Genomic DNA, 7,979 nt, shown 5'->3' on the forward strand with positions numbered 1-7,979 from the left:
ATTCAATTTTCGGTAAGAACAACAGATTTTTCTCTACTCCACAGCGTTCACATTGAATCTGGTACTCAACCAGCCTACTATTTAATGAACACCGGGGACTCTTTCCAAGGGGTAAAGTAGCTTGGGCGTGAAGCTGAATTCTCATTTTCATCTACTGCCCAGGTTAAGAATGCTGGAGCTGTACTTCCTCTCGCCTATACGTCTTCATGATAATGTCCTTAATTAGTTAATACTATTTTACTTGTGCAATCAGTCAAAAATGAGAGGAGAATTATCACTTTCCTCCCTTTATCTGTTTTGTATTTTTGTCTCCTTGCCTCATTTCTCCCTTGTTTCTTTCCCACCCCATTTGTTTGCTTATCCTATCATTACCCTTCTCCACATCAACACATTTCTTTCATTAGGCCTGTCTCTCTCCCCTAGCTTTATCTCTTGCCGTCGTTTTCCGTTATTTCCTACCCCTTATCTGATACGACACCGTGTATTGTGGTTATAATTCATCGTTGTTTCAGAGGAAAATACAGCCTCCATCTTCAGGGTCCAAGAGTAAACCAAGAAGCAACTAGAAGTCCTAGGCGGCAAGCAGTTGACCCAATTTTTTTTCTATGGCGCTACAGCCCAAATTTTTGGCCTAGGCCTACCTCCATGAAACTCTCCGTTTCACTTTGGTTTACTAAATCTTACACATACGGTAGGACTCCTTGGGCGAGTGATCAGCTCGTCGCAAGGCCTCTACCTGTAGACAAACACAGAAAAACGCACACAAACATCCATGCCCTGAGTGGGATTCGAACCCACGATCCCGGCTTCCGAGCGAGCGAAGACAGTGCATGCCTTAGACCGCTCGGCTACCGTGACCGGCTAGTTGACCCAAATGGGCCATCCCTTTTCTTCATATATTCTATACCATACGTGCTACATGCCCTGCCCGTCCAATCATCCGTGACTTGATCATTCTAATATAATTTATATATATTTTGCAAACTTACAACAAAGATACTTAAAAGAAGAATCGAAAGGAAAATAGAGGATATACTTGGAGAGGATCAGTTTGGATTTAGAAGAGGAAAAGGAACCAGGGATGCAATTGGGATGATGAGAATTATAGCAGAACGAACTTTGGAGATAGATGAAGAACTGTATGCTTGCTTTATTTGGCCGTGTAAATTGGACCAAATTAATGCATATCCTAAAGGAAACAGGTATCGATTGGCGTGGAAGAAAATTGATTAGTAAATTGTACATGGATCAGAATGTTAGAGTACGACTGGACAGAGGGGAGACAAGAAGTGTGCAGATTGGAAGAGGAGTTCGACAAGGATTCTGTTTATCACCAATTCTGTTCAACTTGTACAGCGAATGTCTTATCAAGGAAGTTCTGGATGGGCTCGAAGACTTCAAATTAGGAGGACAAATTATTCAAACTGTGAAATATGCAGATGACCTTGTGTTAATGGCTAAGGAAGAAACTGTGCTACAGGGCATGATTGATAGACTAATCAAAACTGGAAGGTGCTGTAGCATGGAATTGAATGTGGAAAAAACAAAAGTAATGAAAATTTTGAGACAACCAACCCCAGTCACAATAAAGATAGACCAAAAACAACTGGAGAATGTGAAATGTTTTAAATATTTGGGTAGCTTGTTAACAGATGATGGAAGGTGTACTAGTGAAATTAAATCTAGGATTGCCATGGCAAAAGCTGCATTTAGCAAGAAGAAGAATCTTTTTACCAGCAAATTGGACTTAAATTTGAGAAAGAAACTAGTGAAATGCTACGTTTGGAGCATCGCTTTGTATGGGGCTGAAACTTGGACACTTAGGGCAGTAGATCAGAAACACATGGAAAGCTTCGAAATGTGGTGTTGGAGAAGAACGGAGAAGATCAGTTGGACCGATTATGTGAGAAATGAAGAAGTGTTATTTAGAGTCAGTGAGCAGAGGACTATCCTAGAAGAAATAAGAAAATGGAAGGCTAATTGGATTGGTCATATCTTACGTGGTAACTGCCTTGTAAAATGCCTTCTAAAAGAAGTTATTGAAGGAAAGATAGAGAGGCGGATAGAAGTGACCAGAAGACGAGGAAGAAGACGTAAGAAGATGCTAGATGACCTTGGGGACAGAAGAGGAAATTTTTTTTGAAGGAGAAAGCTCTAGATCGCATCAAGTGGGGGAACTGTTTTGGAAGAGACTGTGGACCTGTCGTCTTGACAGATTACAGATGAATGAATGATTTATTTATGTATGGCTGTGCATTCCTTTTGTTGGACCTTGGTCTTCGTTCGCTCGGAAGCCTGGATCGTGGGTTCGAATCCCACACAAGGCATGGATGTTTGGTATGTATGCGCATTTATTCTATGTTTGTGTTGTCCTGTGTTTAGGTAGAGGCCTTGCGACGAGCTGATCACTCCTCCAACGAATCCTACAGTCTGTAAAATGAACATAAAACTGAAAATCAAGGGTCAGGGCCCAAGGGAGCTGTAGAGCCAGTGAAAAAAAAAACCCATACACTTTCGGTAGGATTCCTTGGATGGGGAATCAGCCCGGGGCAAGGCCGTTACCTACACACAGAACAACACAGACACGGAATAAACGCACACAGACATCCATGCCCCGAATGGATTTCGAACCCACGATCCCAGTGTTCGAGCGAGCGAAGACAGTTCATGCCTTGGACGCGCGGTCACTGAGATCTGCTCTAGCAGAATTTGGCGAGTACAGATTTTGAAGATCCTCATTATGCTTCTGTTACTTCCGCCCTCTTGAATCCAAATTCTTTCCCCTGCGTCCTCTTTTCAGAAACTTTGTCCGTGTAGGAAGTAAAGGTTAAAGTTATCCCTGCAATTAAGCGCTACGCTATGAGGAAGTGTGGGGGAGTGGAGGTATAGCTCTACTATTCTTGACCTCGGCACTAGATGGAGGTGAGTGGTCAGCTTCACACTCCGGCCGCTTTATTCCAGGGGAAAGAACTCCTCGGTACCCATTGGATAGGAGACTGGGTGGGCTCTAGAGTTGCTCTGGCCGGCATGGAGAAGAGAGAAATTTCTTTCCTCTGCTGTTCTGTGCCATTGTTCTCCCTAATATGAGAGATCGCTCTATCCACTCGTAAATGGGTAGTATGAATCTCGTTCATAATATGCTCATGAATTGTTATTGAATAGCGTGACTATGTAACAGAACTGAAAATATTACTCAATTAAAAAACATTGATTGTCAAAATATTTTACATTTTTAACTTCGTAGCAAGTATCTGAAGGCGCACATATAAGATATTATGTATTTGAATGAGGCATTCATTCAGTTACATCAGGGAGTCTACTGTTGGGAAGCCTTAATACAATATTTCCTTAGCTGCAACTTGTTGGAGTCGATCTTTCAATAGCAATCAGGCAAAGATTCTACTCTCTAATTCAATCCCGAACTCCGAACGGTGTCACAATTCAATTATTGCCACGCTTTGCCATTATTCGCTTGAAGAGACATAATTATGCTCAGATATAAGGACAGGTAGTAGCAGAAATACGATGAGAAATTGCTGCTCCTCGATTGATGAAGGAGGATTAATCAGAGTTCAGATTTTTCATACAGACCAGGGATAGGAAAACTTTCTAGCCGAAGGGCCGGATTCGGCGGTGCAAGTAATTTGGCTGTCCTTATAGGTTGAAGTATATTCTAAGAAGAGGAAATATTTCTCACAATTAAAATTTGCCTCTAATTTTGCATGGATGTGAGACTTGGTCTCTGACATTAAGGGAAGAATATAGAGACTGAATATTCTGACATATGGGCCGTTTCTAGGAAAAGAATTGACAGATATGCTGTCACGGAGAGATTGATTCTTGGGAACCAACTGGTTACGGAAACTGAAAGTAGTAAACACGTAGGAACGGGACTGCTGCTTCGGATTTAATGCACAGATTCCAAGACCACACATTCATGAAAATCAGTAGTGGGAACCTTGGAGGCTGTGATCGCTGTTCAGTTCTCTGGAAGTAATTAAAAGGAACTTAATTCCTGAATTAAAGTCAATCCCGCGTGGAGGCGGACTCGAATACCTCCACCGTAGCCCTGCGATTCGGTGGAGGCGACGAAAAGAGAAGTATCGAATCTGAGACAGTAAAATATGGTCGCGAGTCCCACGGGACTCTGACCCGAGAATGACTGCGCTGACGAGGACCAGCAACAATTGTAAACGGCATAACCGTCCTCTCGTCAGAGAGAAAGCCCCATATCGACAAAACCCCAACTGTCTGAGAGTAATAAAAATCTAGTCGTAGGCCCCAGGTGGGTGCTTGACACCAAGACAGACTGGCCGACTGACCGTCGGTCATAATATAAGATTCAGAATTCAAGTTGGAGAGTCGCTCGTATGAGAATTCACAAGGCAGTTCAGTAGTTGAGGATTCAGCTGTGAAGTGTTATTCAAATAAGATTCGTTACATAACAACGACTAAGAAAGCAGACATTGAAGATTTTGTAACAGTAATGTCGACAGTGTTACAGTTATTTGTAGTTACGACTTGTGAGTGTCCAGTAAACCCGATCATCAAATCCATAACCCATTATTATTCGTCACGCTAACCCCGAATTCGTGACTATGTATGTATTTGGGAACAGGGTGCTGAGGAGAATATTTGGACCGAAGAGAGATGAAGTGACAGGAGGTTGGAGAAAACTGCATAATGAGAAGCTTCATAACTTATACTTTTCGCCAAGCATAATTAGAATGATGGAACCAAGGGAAATGAGATGGACATTGCATGTAGTATGCATGGGTGAGAAGAGAAATGTGTGTTGGGTTTTGGTGGGAAAGCCAGAAGGAAAGAGACCACTGTGAAGACCTAGACGTAGATGTTCGGTAAGTTATATTGTGTTATACCTGTGCTGCGTACCTCTCACTGTCTCGGAACGAAAACGTCACAGTTTCTTTACTACCGTCTCGAAATTCTTGTGAATAAATAGCGTAAGATCACATGAAATTCGTTGAATGGATGAAAGGGACATCGGATTCTTGAACTCAGACATTTCTATATAAAATATTACCTCATATTAACTCAAATATGGGATTACGGTTTTACCGATAATCTTTGATGGGAAATCATGACCGTGAAATTGGCTGGCACTCCTGCTGAAAGGGGCGGGGGGGGGGGTATTATCCGCGCGAGACACTGCTGCCAACCACAGCTGTAATTACCTGCCCCCAAATCTATATAAACATCGTAAAATAAAATTAAAAATTTCCCTTCATGCCGACTGGATCACTCGTTTGTGATGACTTCATGTGATTAGCCAAGCGGTAAAAGTGACTTAAAATGGGGACCATATTAATTTATTTATCTGAGGATATGCCGTAGATCAGGCTGATAGGCGCTGGCTTCTTAGTGCGAGTCTCGGGTTCAATTCTGGTGATTTTATGCGAGATTCTTTAGTTTAGATTCTTTTAGTTCTCCTATAATATTCGTTTCTTCATTGTTCTGTGCTCATTATTATAATTATCGTAGCTCAGTCAGTATAGTGACGGGCTACGGACTGAACGACCGGGATTCGATTCACGACAGAGGCAAGAGATTTTCTCCACTTCACAATTTCCAGACCTGCTCTGGGGCCCACCCAACCTCCTATACAATGGGAACTGGGGGCCCTTTCCCCGATTGTAAAGTGACTGCGCCGTAAAGTTGACCACTCACCTCCATCCAGTGCAGAGGATACGAATAGTGGAGCTCTAACTCCACTCCTCCGTACGTCTTCATGGAGTGGTCTTAATTATTTACAAGGAAAACTTTGTCCATGATTTATTTAAACCGTCTTGCAGTGCATACACTCATTTATCTCCTTCTCTCCCTCGCACGACATGTTTCGGCATAATAATGCCATCTTCAGGTGCTTACTTATCCACGCCAAACTAGTTCATTGCATGCCTTGTTCTCATATTAAAATAACTAAAATATGTATCTATCATATACATTGTCAAACGTTAAAAATATTAAAATTGTTCAGGATACCACATCGCTACGTCGCACCTCACTACGCCAGTCACGCCCATTCTCCTCTGTTGGAGCACTCCTTCACTATCTTGTGTGTGTTGTGCTTTTGTTGAGTCTTGCTCCTGTGACTGCGTGTGTTATACTGTTGGGCCTCCTGGGTTGGGCCTGCCTTTTCCCATATTTATCTACCAACCACTAGGATGTGCAATGTCTCTGACAGGCAGCACAGTATCATATTCTCGTTCTTCAAGTCCAGGGCTACATTTCTGATCCTACATCTGGCTAATTACGAATAAATGAAGTTTGTTATTATTTATTTATTTATTCAGACCGGGCTATTCAAGGATGAGATCTTTAGTAAAGAGATACCAATATTTTGCAGGAGTCCAGACTATACGCAGTCAAATAACAGAATACCATCTGAATACCGATAGCCGCATGAAAATCAATTTGGAGTACGCGGTAGCGTAGTTCGTTGAAGCACTATGCTACAAGTCGGAAGGTCGCGGGTTAAACTCCTGATGAGGTTATTGGATTTCTCAATTGACCTAATCATTCCAGCCGCACTATTACCCTGGGGTCCACTCAGTCTCTAACAGAAATGAGTACCAGGACTCTTCCTGGGGGTAAAGGGCTGCCGCCTGGCTTGTAAGGCTGAAAAATTTACTGCCCTCTGTGAGCCGATTGTTTAGAAAATATGGGAGCCTCGACGTCTCACCCCTATGGTCCTCCATGACCTGTTACAGGAAGCTTTAATTTTTATTTTGCTTATTTAAGGACCCTTCCGGTAGCTCAGACTTTGCGGGGTCGAATAAAATGATTGGTAAATAGTAAATTTAAAGGCTCTAGATGGAAGATGTCGCAGCATAATTTTGCCAGCTGGGTGGGGTACGTAGCACGCACTGAAAAGATAAGAACTGTGTTACCATAATCTCACTCAGTGTCATTATGATTTCAATGCTTAGAGAGATATTAAATGTTATATTTAAGGGTTATACCGTCTGTTGAAGGTCAACCGAACGGCGTTATAACGCCCCCGGAGTGAGACCCTCAGGTCCTACACATTATGACACTGCTCTGAGTGTATAAACTTGGTCGTTATTGGCCTAGACCTCCATGACACGCAAGGCCACAGAATTTCCCGATGCTGCTCTTTACCTGAACACAAATTTCTGATGAGCACCGGTACAGGGTTGTTATTGTTCTTCCAGATTCTAGACGTAAAAGTGTGAAGCTATCACGTTTGATACCAATTCCCTGCGTCGCATAAAGAAGTGTGAAGTTTTAGATCGTGTCTTATTGGCACCCTCACCCTTGCTTACGTGTCTGCATTGTCTTCGGGGACCGAGAATTGCAGAGAGGACACCTTCTTGACTAGAGGCCTGAATATCATGAGTGGACTATGGTATAAGAAGTCACTTCACTGGGTACAGTGACTCCTTTTGTAGGAGAGTAAGCACATTTATCCCAAAACTGTTGTAGAGATCTGATGGAATTGCATGAAACCTTATGAGATATTAGCCGTGTTTCGTGCAGTTTGCTTTTTAAAACATTTAAGAGTTTCAAACTCTAAAATCTGTTCTGCATCACTGGTGGGGCACTGTGCTACAAGCCGGAAGGTCGCGGAATCGAATCCCTATGAGGTGGACATTTTTCAATTTACCTAATCCTTCCAGCCGCATTATGGCCCCTAGGGTCGTCTCAGCCTCTAACAGAAATGAGTAACAGGAATATTCCTGGGGGTAAAGGGCGGTCGGCGCGTAAGGCTGACAACCTTACTGCCATCTCTGAGCCGACTGTCTAGATCAGTGTTCCGCAACCTTTTTCTACTCACGGCACACCATGAAGTATCCATGACTCAACACGGCACACCAAAATGTTATTCCCCTCAGAAACGCATGATATCAGACAATTAATATAAATACGTAACGTGATCAACTTATTAATATAATATTATTATATTGTTATTTTATTATCATTAAACAGAAATCGAC

The 7,979-nt window shown here is 42.5% G+C and overlaps 1 protein-coding gene across 1 annotated transcript in view; it reads right to left on the minus strand.

Moving 5' to 3' along the window:
• Nucleotides 1–7,979, minus strand: part of LOC111870651 (sodium-dependent serotonin transporter) — a 131,372-nt gene that overhangs the window by 37,278 nt on the left and 86,115 nt on the right. The gene's annotated exons all lie outside the window — the stretch shown is intronic.

The sequence above is a fragment of the Cryptotermes secundus genome, unplaced genomic scaffold, assembly GCF_002891405.2.
Source record: "Cryptotermes secundus unplaced genomic scaffold, Csec_1.0 scaffold588, whole genome shotgun sequence".
Taxonomy (NCBI): Eukaryota; Metazoa; Arthropoda; class Insecta; order Blattodea; family Kalotermitidae; genus Cryptotermes; species Cryptotermes secundus.